The following is a 14,694-nucleotide window of genomic DNA, read 5'->3' as shown; positions in this document are numbered from 1 at the left end:
GCCCATAAGTATAAAACAATCTCAAATGCCATCCTGATAACACTGATATTCACTGTCCTACCTAGTGCTTTTTGAGAGGGTACAACCAAAGCCAACAAAACACAGTCCATGGAAAGGACAATTGAGCTTTCTTCCAATGGGCCACTTTGTATATAAAGACATCAGCTCTGTCCATTGAAGCATTGTTATTACTCATCCATCCTTGTAATTGTTCCTACTGACACTGACAAACCCACCACTATGAAGTTCTTCTGTCTTCTCTTTGCAGTTGGCTTCTTATTTACTGGGAAGGCTCATGATGCAGAGCTAGATCCAGAGGAGAAGTTGCCATTCGAAGAGACTTTGAAAAGTGTCCTTGAATTCCAAGATGAAGCTTTGCAAGGCATTCAAGATGGAATTCCAGAAAATGCAGGTAATTATGAAATACATGGGAGAAGTTTCTCTCTTGTGCCTGCTATGATGCACAAGGCTAAAATTTGAATAGAACAGCTGAGGCTCAAATCTGCCTGCAGATTCCATCTTTGAAAGCATTTTCAGCTTTTGCATCATATCTCTGGCATTCCGAATTATTCTCAACAAAGTACTGGTAAGACCTTCTGATCCAGTCATTGTGGAAACAAAAAGTGGGATCCTGCCTAGATTGTCCACATGAAGAACAGGAGGTGACCTTGATGATGACCTTCTGTTATGGAAGTTCTCCAACAGCCCTCAAAATGACCTCTCAGGAGCTACATTTCAGGAAACATCAGGGACTGCAGCAGAAGGGGGGAGGGGGAGACAGGGAAGTCATGCTTCCATAGATAGAAATCTTTGGTTCCATGGAAATCCAAGACAGAATGCAAGCCAAATATTTTACCCCTTTTGCCAAGTATTGGAAAGCTCAAACAAGGCATGGTGCAACAGGAGAAGGCAATCCTGTGCAGTTTGTCCCGAGCAACTGTAGTCATCCTAGGTCCATTCCCTCTGAATAAGAATACTTTTTAAATTTTATTTTGTGTTCCATAGAAAATAAGATATACAGAAAAAGAGAAAGTAATTGCTAATTTTACATAGATTTTAAAAATACATCCCAGCGTCTTTGGAATTCTTCTATTGGTCTTTGGTTAACCTTTGTTATATTTGCCATTATAGCCAATTCTCTAGGTTTCTCACCCCATGAGTCTCTCTGCAATTCTTGCTGTTGTTTCCATCTGGAGGCTATAGCTTCTAATTTTATATTCTTCTCCTTCAAATGGCAGTCCGTAAATATTAGAATCCACTCTTATTAGTTAGAACCTCTTTGGCTATTTTAATTTTTTTCTTGAGAGACCATTCCAATTACTTCTTGCCTCATGTAGATTTTTTGTATCCATCTTAGAAAATGGTTTCCACAGTCCATCTTATGGAGAACCATCTTGAAGGAATCCCAGTGAGCATTATCAAAAGCTTTCTTTGTATCCAAAAAACACAAGGCAGCTGCTATTTTACAGTTTTTAGCAAAGTCCTGGCTTAACTGAGAATTCAAAGTTCTTTTGTTTTAAAAAATTAAGCTAATTCCTCATTTCCTCTGTCGGGAATCATGGAGAATCATATGATCTGTAGTAGATCTCTTTCCATCCTTAGCTCCTTTATCTTCTTCAAAAGTGTCTTTGCAGGTGTTTGATGATGTTGCCTTTCCAGATCTTGTAGCCTCGCCAGAATGCTGGACATTTTTCTCTTGCCTTCCTTTTCAGGATAGCGCAGTAGCTCATCAACTTGCCCCTCATTAATGCTTTACTTGCTTCCCAGGTGGTTGTCTTTGTGCCCTCAGAGGTATTATTGAATCTGAAAAATTCTTTGAGGTCTTGAATAAGGATACTTTAGCTGTTACAACAAAACAAGTATTGATGGGCTTAACTTCCAAGCCATGTCTCATAGCAGCTGTAACCAAAGCATCTGTCAGTCATCACCATGTATGACATCATAAGCAGTTCCCCTTCTGTATCTTGTGATGCCCAGTATGTGATCACCACATTCTAATGCTTTCAAGTAAGCAATACTCTCTAGTTACACTCACCACGCTGCTGTATGTTTTCCCAGCTTAACTTTTACATGTAATTTCCCCATTAATTGACAAGAATTTCTTTTGGCTACCATGTGCCATACATCATGCAATGATAATTTTCATCATGCAGGACGCATCTCTAATTCCACCCAGTGTTCAAAAACTGGCTATCAATGCTATTTTATAATGTGTCCTCGTGGAACTGTGCGTGTTGGGAGGTGCAGCTTCACGCGTCAGTGTTGTAGAAGGTGAGATTTAACTTCCTATTGAAACATTTTCAGCTTTTACATTGCTATATTACATTTACCTTTACATTACATGGACAGCATGCATCAGATGTATTTTGTGTTTCTCGCTCTGTTCTTCAATTTTTTTATTAATGATTTTTAATGACTTCATTCATACCCCAGCTTTCTCCCAAATGTGGAGGCCAGATGGCTTACATAATGCTCTCCTCCTCCATTTTATCCTCACAGCCTCCCTGTGATGTAGCTCAGGCTGATTGTGTGTGACTGGCACAAGGTTACCCAGCTAGCTTCCATGACAGAGTGGATCTTCTAACCTGGCTCTCCCACATCCCAGTTCCGCACTCTCTCCACGACACTATGCTGGTTTTATGTTGTTCAGTTAATAACAGTGGGACATGTGATGAACTGGATGTATTGCTGGGTCATCACCACATGCAGAACTTCTTTGAAAGATCGTAACACCTTAAAAAGTGATATTTTTCAGTGGAGGCACTTCACACATTCAGTGGTAAGCTATGGAAATTGCACAATAATGGAGAGCAGAGCTGCCTATCCACTTACATGTATGTGTGACCACCATGTACCTGCTATCAGGGTTTGAACAGATAGAGTACAATAAAATTTGGTTCATGGAATAAAATGGCTTGAATTGATACACATGCTGGTGTGTGTGTGTGGGGGGGGGGGAAGTATGCACAAGGAAGAGAGGTGGGGAATGTGGATAAAACTCAGGTGTTGATGGCCAGACAGGAGTTTTTAGACTACCAAATGACTCAGATATTAAATTTTAGACCTGCAAAATTAATCAACATATATAGCCCATTTCCTGATGAAAGCTGAAGCTATGTTATTAAGTGTTCCTCCTCAGTGCCTCCCAACCCACACACAGAGCTTCTTCTTCTACGCGACGACGGCAGCAAGACTAGAATTGGCCAAGAAATGGAAAACGCAAGAACTACCCTCGACAGAAGACTGGCTGAATAAACTAGCTGACTTTGCCAAGATGGCTAAACTGACACTAATAGTTAACGGAAAAACAGAAGAGGCCTTTCAAGAACAATGGGGCCCCTACCTGAACTATTTAAGAAAATAATACAAAAGGGATTGAAACAGGGAACTAAGTGTATTAAATGAAGAGCATAACCCTCCTTTTTCTGTATTGACAATATAGATTGCATGTATCTCATTGTCTTTAACTCTGGAAAATAAAAATAAAAATTTTCTTAAGAAAAACATATATAGCCCATTAACTCCTTCTCTCCTCTTCCCTGGTCAGACTCCCGAATCACTAAATGGCAAATGGTCCGGCTAGAGAGATGGATGACAGTGGTACACCATGCTTAGTAATTGGACTGAATGCCTTGTGGCTCAGTACAAATGCCTAATAGGCTGTGTTTTTGACTTTATTATTTTTTTAACAATATCACCAGTTTGAGGTCCAAAGCTCACCAAAGAATACAAGGATAGCCTTGACTGATGGAGTGTTCAACTTCATGAATGAATACAATTATATAGATTCTGTAGCTATTTTGATGACTGTTGCTATTAAGCTGGGTTTGGAGTTTCCTGACCAACTGGGAACATCTGTCTAGCTTGCCCATTTGGTATATTCACAGAGGTGGAGAAAATTGTTCAGTATATAATCTGGGAATCCATATCTCATAAGTAGAGCATAACCCTTCTAGTTCATTTGCTGTCCAGATTGAGCAGACATAAAGAATGCTTGATATTCTCTGTTTGGGTGTGTTTAAAGACAATCTTTTCTTTTTCTTTTCTTTCTGCAGTATATAAGGGAGTACTGGAACACCTTCAAAAATTAAAAAACTGCTTCATGATTACGGAGAGAATGAGAATTTCTGTTGATTTGAATTGTAAGAGATCTATGAAACAACATTACTTCTTGTTACTTCAAGGCTCTCACCTGCTTCTTTTAAAAATAACAATAAACATGAAATGCATTCATTCTGTGTCCCAATTTGTTCTTTCTAATTGTGAAGAAATGCCTCCATTGCTATTTCAAAAGGATAGTTTTTACCTGTGTACTAGGAAGGGGAAGGGCTCCTAAGCCCCTATTCACCTTCCCTTTCAAATGTTAATTGACCTGCCCAGGAAGCAGGTACCTGGAGTGTGGGGAAGAGCTTCTTTTTCTCAGATTTCCTAAGTTAGGGATTTCTTGTGGGGGGGGACAAAAAACTACGTATGATTCTGATCCTAGGAAGTAAAGGTCTTTGAGTCTTGGTCTTTAACCCGCTGAACATCAAAGAAAGAACCTGCTCTTGGGAGAAGAGGCGAGCAATGATCTTGAACATGTAAACAACGTAATGAAACTTTGGAACTTCTTTAAGCAAAGGTGCCTGCCCTGCATTTAACATCAGATGGGATATGTTTAGCAGAGGGACAGAAAGATTTCATATCATACAGTTTCTTTTGTCTCTTTTGCTTATTATTATTACTATTATTATTCGATTTATTTCCCGCCACTTCTGAAGCCGGCTCGTAGCGGGTTACAATGTCCAATAAAATCCTATTTAAAACCCCATTAAAAGACATAAAATCACAGAACATGATAGACCCCTCCCCCATCCCCACTACTGGAGGGGTGAGGAAGAAATTACATTTCTAATTGTGATAACTGTATTTTTATAATTTTATCATCTATTACATTGTATGCACTTTCAATTTTATAATTGTCAATGTGATGCAATCAGGCTAGGCTGAAGCTACAGTTTGAAACTGTATAGTGCAGAAAATGCATAATAATTTCTTTGTGCACATCCCTAGATATTAGTACTACTGCAGTCCAGTGCATCTAAGTTGATTTATTTTGTTCACTTATGCATTACATTTATATACCACCCTTCCTTGATGTCTCAGGGTAGCTCACAAAGTTAAAATACACACAAGGTAGGAGAGGAACAAATTTTTAATGCATTTGATATGATTATGTATTATGTGTATATGTGTCTATATATATAGAGAGAGAATTATAAAAATACAACTAACATAACAAGAAATGTACAATTTGCATGCTCAGAGGCAAAGCTCGTGTCAAGTGAGCCAATGGGAGGTCTTGATAGACTACGAAATAAGAAGACTAAGCATGTGAATGCTATGGGTATATTGTTTACATACTTTGAAGACACTAAAGACACCATTGGTGAAAGTTCTAGTCTCAGATGAAAAAGAGGTATAGACTTCAAATAGCCTCAAAAAGAGAGGACCAAGGCTCTCTGTCCATGGAAGAGCCATTAGCCACATCGCCCAGAGGTGCATTGTACAGAAACAAGGCCTTGGCAGCTACCCCAGTTAATTCATCCTCAGGTTTGTGGACCCACAGCACTGTTAAGGAACTTGATGTAATGTTATCAGCAGCAGAAAGTGCAGTGGTCATTGATGGCCATGCTCAAGACCCTCTCTCATGACCCAGTGCTGCTTATATGCCACACAGGGAGATGTTTCACTCTTCAGAAGATGCCTCCAGTTTGAGTTTGAGTGCTATACTGTACCAGGGGATAGGGAAGAAAGAGCAGCTGGTATTGTTCATGAATAGGAACTTGGAGAAGAAGGGATCGTACTATTCTGTCATAGAGAGGGCAGCTCTGGCAATCAAATGGGCCATGAAATGCACCCGAGAGTACTCAAAGAACTTTCCAGAGAACTTGCACAGCCCTTGTCCATAATCTTCGGAACCTCTTTAAGGACTGGAGATGTCCCGGAGGACTGGAAGAGAGCAAATGTTATTCCGATCTTCAAAAAAGGGAGGAAGGATGACCCGGGAAACTACAGACCAGTGAGTCTGACCTCTGTTGTGGGGAAGATAATGGAGCAGATATTAAAGGGAGCGATCTGCAAACATCTGGAGGACAATTTGGTGATCCAAGGAAGTCAGCATGGATTTGTCTCCAACAGGTCCTGCCAAACCAACCTGGTTTCCTTTTTTGACCAAGTAACAGGTTTGCTGGATCAGGGAAATTCGGTTAATGTCATTTACTTGGATTTTAGTAAAGCTTTTGACAAGGTTCCCCATGATGTTCTGATGGATAAATTGAAGGACTGCAATCTGGATTTTCAGATAGTCAGGTGGATAGGGAATTGGTTAGAGAACCGCACTCAAAGAGTTGTTGTCAATGGTGTTTCATCAGACTGGAGAGAGGTGAGTAGCGGGGTACCTCAGGGCTCGGTGCTTGGCCCGGTACTTTTTAACATATTTATTAATGATCTAGATGAGGGGGTGGAGGGACTACTCATCAAGTTTGCAGATGACACCAAACTAGGAGGACTGGGAAATACTACGGAAGATAGAGACAGAGTTCAACGAGATCTGAACACAATGGAAAAATGGGCAAATGAGAACAAGATGCAATTTAATAAAGATAAGTGTAAAGTTCTGCATCTGGGTCAGAAAAATGAAAAGCATGCCTACTGGATGGGGGATACGCTTCTAGGTAACATTGTGTGTGAACGAGACCTTGGGGTACTTGTGGATTGTAAACTAAACATGAGCAGGCAGTGTGATGCAGCGGTAAAAAAGGCAAATGCCATTTTGGGCTGTATCAACAGAGGCATCACATCAAAATCACAAGATGTCATAGTCCCATTGTATACGGCACTGGTCAGACCACACCTGGAGTACTGTGTGCAGTTCTGGAGGCCTCACTTCAAGAAGGACGTAGATAAAATTGAAAGGGTACAGAGGAGAGCGACAAAGATGATCTGGGGCCAAGGGACCAAGCCCTATGAAGATAGGTTGAGGGACTTGGGAATGTTCAGCTTGGAGAAAAAGAGGTTGAGAGGGGACATGATAGCCCTCTTTAAGTATTTGAAAGGTTGTCACTTGGAGTTGGGCAGGATGCTGTTTCTGCTGGCTGCAGAGGAGAGGACACGCAGTAATGGGTTTAAACTACAAGTACAACGATATAGGCTAGATATCAGGAAAACGTTTTTCACAGTCAGAGTAGTTCAGCAGTGGAATAGGCTGCCTAAGGAGGTGGTGAGCTCCCCCTCACTGGCAGTCTTCAAGCAAAGGTTGGATACACACTTTTCTTGGATGCTTTAGGATGCTTAGGGCTAATCCTGCGTTGAGCAGGGGGTTGGACTAGATGGCCTGTATGGCCCTTCCAACTCTATTATTCTATGATTCTATGATTCTATGATTCTATAAGTGTACTCTTCTACTGCTTATGGAGATGCTGTGTTCATTTTCAAAGGGCAGCAGCAATTAAGATGGAGATTAAACTGCTAATATCATCTCAGCATTAGTTTAGAAATAACCACTGCATAATCTAATGGCTGCATATTGCTACTACCAAAACAAACCAGAGTTAATTTAGAAATAACCATTCCACCATCTAATGGCCTCATGTCGCTACTACACTGACTGGAAATAATATCAAAGATTTTGGAAGAGCACAAGTTATCATAGAATTGAAAGGGGCCATGCAGGCCATCTGGACTAACCCCCTGCGCAATGCAAGATCAGCCTAAAGCATCCACACTGCACACAGAAGTCCAAGTGGGGTCTGACCAGTGTGATATACATTGGGACTACGACATATTGTGATTTTGATGTTATGTCTCTGTTGATACAGCCCCAATATAATAGCCAATATGATAGAAAATTAAGAACAGTTGGCATAGAATCATAAAATCATAGAATCATAGAATCATAAAGTTGGAAGGGCCATACAGGCCATCTAGTCCAACCCCCTGCTCAACGCAGGATCAGCCCAAAGCATCCTAAAGCATCCAAGAAAAGTGTGTATCCAGCCTTTGCTTGAAGACTGCCAGTGAGGGGGAGTTCACCACCTCCTTAGGCAGCCTATTCCACTGCTGAACTAATCTGACTGTGAAATTTTTTTTCCTGATATCTAGCCTATATCGTTGTACTTGAAGTTTAAACCCATTACTGCATGTCCTCTCCTCTGCAGCCAACAGAAACAGCATCCTGCCCTCCTCCAAGTGACAACCTTTCAAATACTTAAAGAGGGCTATCATGTCCCCTCTCAACCTCCTTTTCTCCAGGCTGAACATTCCCAAGTCCCTCAGCCTATCTTCATAGGGCTTGGTCCCTTGGCCCCAGATCATCTTCGTTGCTCTCCTCTGTACCCTTTCAATTTTATCTACGTCCTTCTTGAAGCGAGGCCTCCAGAACTGCACACAGTACTCCAGGTGTGGTCTGACCAGTGCCGTATACAATGGGACTATGACATCTTGCATAAATTGGATGATAATTTTAACCTACCCTAATTTGACTGATAACCAAATTGTAGCCCCTATTGCTAAACTGGAGGAATCTCACTCTGAGACACAAGAGATCAAAGTGGTAGCCTCAAATTAGGTTGTAGATACGGAAGAGGAAGAAGAAAGAAATTAATAACATCATATTTAAAATCAAATCAGTTAGGGATGGAATGAGAAAACATTTAAGGGGGGAGGAGTTAATAATGGTTCAGAACGTGGGAAAGTTTATGGTTGTAAGTAGTTAGTGATAAGGTCAGGAATGAAAAGGAGAAGGAGTTAATTTGATGGGAGTATAGATGATGAGTGGACAGGGAAGAGATGTAGGAGACTGAGTAAGATCAGGGAAATATTGGTAGTACTAGCAGGGTATATTAGGAATTGGATAAGGATTGTTGGGATCTAGGATTATACTAGGGAAATTGAAAGTGATGTCTAACTTTTGTGCTCAATTCCAGACTAATTTTGGAGGTAATGATGAAAGCAGAGAAGTCCTACTGGGGTCAGGGATCCTAGCCATTGGGAGACATGGCAGATATGGTGATTGGAAGAGGCTGGGCAAAGGAAGGGCTGCGAGAGACAGATATGCTTGCAAGCCTTCTAACCTCCAATAGATCAGCAGGAATGCAAGCATGGAGGCTAGGGCTTCTAACCCAACCCCAACATTGATCTTGTGCAATGCCAGGTCAATAAACAACAAAGCCTCTACTGTGAAAACTTACTTTGCAAAGCATGAGGTGGACCTGATGTACATGCCCAGGACCTAGGTGAAGAAGGGTGAAATTTTCACCTTAAGAGAACTTGTCCCTCCAGGGTTCTCGTTCCTTTATTAGTCGGGTTTGGTGGGTAGCAATACTGGCCCGGGAAGATAATTCCTTCAAGGCACTCCCTGCACCAACAATTCCAGGTGTTGAATGTGTAAGCCTCAGGTGGGACTCAGTCAAGTACTTGAACATCTGGTTGGTGTACCAGCCACCCACCTCTGTAACTTGCACTAAACGGGCCTTTCTTTATCTCTGATCCTGAAATTACAATTGTTCCAGAATGCTGCAGCCCAGTTAACCACAGGAACACCTTGGAGGACCCACATTCAGCCTGTTATTCAGCAGCCACACTGGCTTCTGATTGAATTTGTCATTGAGTTTAATGTATTGGTACTTACCTGTAAGGCTACCTATGGACTGGGCCCAGCATACCTGAAGTATCGCCTCTCTGCCTATATCCCCCCAAAAGCACTCTGTTCTGTAAATCCCAACTGGTCCCTTGGTCCAAGGGAGTACATTTACCTTCAGCCAGGGCCAGGACATTTTCAGTCCTGGCCCATACTTGGTAGAATGAGCCCCCGGATGAGACCTGGACCCTGCTGGAGCTGGCAAAGTTCCACAGAGCGTCTAAGATGGAGCTCTTCCACCAATCTTATGGTAGGGACCAAAGACTTAATAGCAGCTGTGTTCATTCCCTATAAAACAACCCCACTAAGTGACATCCAGTCTGGAGATCTATGGGCACTGAAATGTCCGATGCTTGTATTGCTAACGCTGCCACTTTGTTACTTATGTTTTATTTTGTCTTATTTAATATTGATGTATTCGGTGTTTTTAGTTCACAGTTAATTTAAAACCATTTTGTACACTGACCTGAGCCATATTGAGAGGGCAGAACAACATTTCTATTATCATTATTGTTGTTGTTATTAATGATGATGATTATGATGATAATTATGATCATAATAGGCTATGCTCCCCTCCAGTGACTCCAGTAGATGAAAGACTCAGATTGACCTCATGCCTTTCAGCCATATTCTTTCAGGGTAGTTCACTGGGAAAGACTGGTGCATGTTAATACTGATTTTCTTTTTCTTTCCATGCAGAGGAAGACCAGAATGCTGATAACCTCAGTGGGAGCTTCCCAGATGAGTGGGGTCTGTGACAGTGTTGCCTGGCAGGATCTGGAAGATGGTTTCTTTGCCATAAATATAAGGCTCAGCTCAAGGAACAGGATGCCCTTTGCAGGACCATCAAGCAGCACCAACAAGGAAGTTGCTGAACAGACATCCCACCAGCAGCAGGTGACCATTGGGAAGGCCTGGCCTAGCTCCAATCAGCTGAGGGGATACGGGTTAACATTTAGGATCTCCTCATCAGAGGAAGTAATGTGGGCATCCTGGTCACAACCTGCAACATGATTGCAACATAGTCTTAAGACAGCAGAGCTGAGAACAAGCAATTTGGGCAAGTACAGATGTTGGGGTAGGTGAACACCTCAATGACACAGAGATTTTTCTTCAACTGGCACAGCAGTGATCCAAAACTAGAAAAACAGTCCCTGTGGGTCTTCACATTAGGAGAATTGTCAAAAAAAAAAACACTCCCATACATTTCCCCAAAAGATTAAGTAGAAGTAACAACCCCATTGGAAGCTCTACAAGAATCTAAAGCCTGTTCCTTGTTAGTCGAGGCAGTTGGCTCATATGCAATCTGAACTAGTGCAGATAACCACAGGGGTTGGAGTTGTTTGGAGAAGACTGAAATAAGAGAGGACCATTGAGGCAGATGCAAATCTCAGTTTAATCAGAGAATGAAGATATACAGGAAGAGCCCAATGTTAATTATTCTTTGAAGCAAATGGTTTCTTTTTGTTCTCTGGTCACAGATCCATGGTCTTGCTGAGGTCTCCATTGGGCTTGTGCTCTCTATTGGAAACCCTGGCAGCAGAGTACACCAGGCAAGCAGTTTCCGACTGATACCTCATTTGAATTGCACTTTTGTCTGCAGTTGCCTCCCACAGTGCGACACACCAGAGCGCTTCTTGGGTGAACGGCTCCTACACAAATGAGACACAGGAAATTATTGTCCTGTCTGCAATTCATTATATTGTACCTTTCCCTAAATCAGCCTGAGGGTCATACCACCAGCTGCCACCCCTCACTGCTTCCATTCCTTGCTAGCCTTTTTGCATCTTGACAGCCACCTACCATACCATACGTGCCTGCCTCCTCCCATCCCAAAACTGACTTCCCACCCACTCTGCCACCAGACACTGCAAAAGCCCAAGAGTTTCAGCAGCTAGTGGTCCTCCTCTCCTTGTCTCCAAAGAAGCCATCAAAGAGCATGGCAAACTTGGTGAGAATATGTGAGAGTTCAGGATGCCCCAGGATATGTGTGCAGCTTGCCCTGGAGTCTTTAAAGATGGAAGGATTGTTCAACGCTCTGGCTCCAGGCTGAGCAACAGGGCAGCACATTCTGTAAAGGCTCAAGGGGGTGGCAGGTTACAGTGGATAAGCGATAAGAATGTGAGTGTCCTGCATACTGCAGGGGGTTAGACTAGATGACCCATGAGGCCCCTTCCAACTCTATTATTCTATTATTCTATGATTCTACAGGAGCAGCAAGGGAAAATGGTGGAGGTTGCATCCCTGAAATCTGTTGCCCAAGACCCTTTCCTCAACTCACCCTCACTAAAAAGGCAGTATATGTATTTGACCCAGGGATGCTGTACATATGCCTCCCTGGAGATCTACACAAGTATCAGCAGTGATGTTTTCAGAAGTATTATGCATTATGGCTTCAGGTTGGTATCACTGCCAAAACCTGCACAGATCTCCATTGGATCATAAATAAAAACAATGCTGTTTTTCAGTCCATCCACTGAGATAATTTTTTATCCACTGGAATACAGTATAGAAAACCTGAAGATTGTATTAGACTCATTGCCTGCAAATCAGAGAATGGTGTGCAAAAGAACTATTCCAAACTAAAAAAAAGAGCAGTTTTTGATACCCTGCTTTTTTTCTACCCAAAGTAATCCCAAAGTGGCTTACAAACATCATTCCCTTCCTCTCCTTGCAACAGACACCCTGTGAGGTAGGTGGGGATGAAAGAGCTCCCTTTCCCCTCTTGTATTCAATACCCCTTGGCTCACATTGCCAGGACCATCTAGTGCAGTGGTCCCCAACCATTTTATCACTGTGGACTGGTCAACGCTTGACAATTTTACTGAGGCCCGGGGGGGGTGCTCTTTTGCCGAGGGATGTCGCCGCTGCCACCTGAGCCCCTGCTCCACTTGCTTTCCCACCGGTGCCCCTGACTTCCCGCCGCCCACTGGGAGGCGCTGCCAGCAGCAGCTGCGCAGTGCCATGCCAAGGGGGAGCCTCAGCCATGGCGGCCACTGGAGAGCACTAAAGGTGAGCTGGTGGCAGAGTGGCAGGGCAGCCCCCGAGGCAGCAGCCGGGGAGGAGGACGAGGAGGAGCCATGGCCCGGTACCGACTGATCTACAGGCCGCAACCAGTCCCTGGACCGGTGGTTGGGGACCACTGATCTAGTGGACACAGACAGTGAGCAGTAGAGTGAGGCTCTGTGGGAAATAATAGGTTTTCAACTGTGGCCACCACCAACGATAATCTGTTATAATGTACTGGGGTTTTAATGGTTTTATATTTTGTTGTAAACAGCCACGAGCCGGCCTGGCCATGAGTGGCGGTCTAGAAATCTAATTAACGAATGAATAAATAAAAGAACAAACTGCTCAATGACCAACTCTATCAGGAACATAGAGACTAAGCCTGATGAATATAGGTTGAGGGACTTGGGAATGTTCAGCCTGGAGAAAAGGAGGTTGAGAGGGGACATGATAGCCCTCTTTAAGTATTTGAAAGGTTGTCACTTGGAGGAGGGCAGGATGCTGTTTCTGTTGGCTGCAGAGGAGAAGACATGCAGTAATGGGTTTAAACTTCAAGTACAACGATATAGGCTAGATATCAGGATAAAAATTTTCACAGTCAGAGTAGTTCAGCAGTGGAATAGGCTGCCTAAGGAGGTGGTGAACTCCCCCTCACTGGCAGTCTTCAAGCAAAGGTTGGACACACACCTTTCTTGGATGCTTTAGGATGCTTAGGGCTGATCCTGCGTTGAGCAGGGGGTTGGACTAGATGGCCTGTATGGCCCCTTCCAACTCTATGATTCAATGATTCTATGACTATAACTAGGCCAGGGTCACCTAGCTGGCTGCATATAAAGGAGCGGGGCAAACCTGGTTCTCCAAACCTCTTTTAACCACTACACCATGCTGGCTGTTGCTGGGAAGGGATGTCTTCAGAATGCAATAATTGAAGCTGTTATAAACCAAAGGCTGACAACGGTTTGCTCAATTGAATGGAACCAGGCCTGTCTTCAGAGAACAGAAAATTCACTGCAAATAATCCAAGACAGTAAAAACAGCCTCAGACTAAACTCTGAGTGCTTGTTGGAACTGTCCAGGCCTGAAACAGTCTCTCTGACTCCCTTCTGAAGTTCATTAGCTCCTTCCAAGGCAGACATGGTGAACTCATGAGAAATCAGCACCAGCATTCCTTCTTTGGTTGGGCAAATGTCCCCCTTCGGGTCAGCTACAAGACTGCCTGAAGTGAGTTGTTTGTTTCTCCACTTGTAGGCTAGTTCATTTGGTCTTAGCAGGTTTCAACAGACAGCATTGTAAGAAAATCTACCCCAGTCATTCTCAATTCTGCATGTTTCCTTACAACACTGATGAAAGTTTTCACCTGCGAGGACTGGAGTGCAAGTGAAACACAACTGCACAGGTCTTTGCCACAGAACTGTGACATACTTTCCCATATACCATGGGCTCCTCACTAGATCGGGACCAAGAAACATCTCCCTCTAATTCTACTTACCTTCTCCCTCTAGGGCATCACCTCCAGCGTCCTCTCGGTGAGCATCTCCCTGGACCTGGAAAACCAGGAAGGCCACAGCAAAAAGCAGGCAAAATGTCTTCATGGTGGACATTCGATGGGCCTCTGTTTCCTCTGGAGATAAATATCAGGCTAGAGAATGGATGAGAGAAGGGATCAGGATCCCTACATTTATACAAGTTTTGTTGGAGAAATGCCAAGTAATTTATGATAAAGAACAGATGAGTTGCCGCTGAGAATGGGGGGAAATTGCTACAACACAAACATCCTTGATCATCATAAATGACATCTTAACAATGCTCTCTGATATTCAGCCTGGTATATGCATTGCTTGCCTGGATAAATCATTCTTACCTCCCAGCTGTAGGCTTATTTACTGACCATTAAGCCATTGCAACATTCTTCCTGATGGAGAAAAAATACAATATGATGTAGTAAATTTATTTGAGAATGAAGTATAATCTAAGTGATTACACTTTCCTGTTAAATTATGAAATTA

At 42.8% G+C, this 14,694-nt stretch overlaps 2 long non-coding RNA genes across 2 annotated transcripts; one reads left to right on the top strand and one right to left on the bottom strand.

Moving 5' to 3' along the window:
* Positions 1 to 418: 418 nt before the first annotated feature.
* LOC143835271 (uncharacterized) lies at positions 419 to 4,233 on the top strand. The gene is made up of 2 exons (XR_013230057.1): positions 419 to 2,271; positions 4,056 to 4,233. It is a non-coding gene; the product is annotated as an uncharacterized LOC143835271 (long non-coding RNA).
* A 6,823-nt stretch (positions 4,234 to 11,056) lies between these two features.
* Positions 11,057 to 14,351, bottom strand: LOC143835267 (uncharacterized). The gene is made up of 2 exons (XR_013230054.1): positions 14,178 to 14,351; positions 11,057 to 11,331 (listed from the first exon to the last, which is right to left on the bottom strand). It is a non-coding gene; the product is annotated as an uncharacterized LOC143835267 (long non-coding RNA).
* Positions 14,352 to 14,694: the final 343 nt, after the last annotated feature.

Source organism: Paroedura picta, chromosome 1 (assembly GCF_049243985.1).
Source record: "Paroedura picta isolate Pp20150507F chromosome 1, Ppicta_v3.0, whole genome shotgun sequence".
In the NCBI taxonomy this organism is placed as follows: Eukaryota; Metazoa; Chordata; class Lepidosauria; order Squamata; family Gekkonidae; genus Paroedura; species Paroedura picta.
Note: the sequence above shows the minus strand (reverse complement) of the source record. Positions and strands in the feature narration are given on the sequence as shown.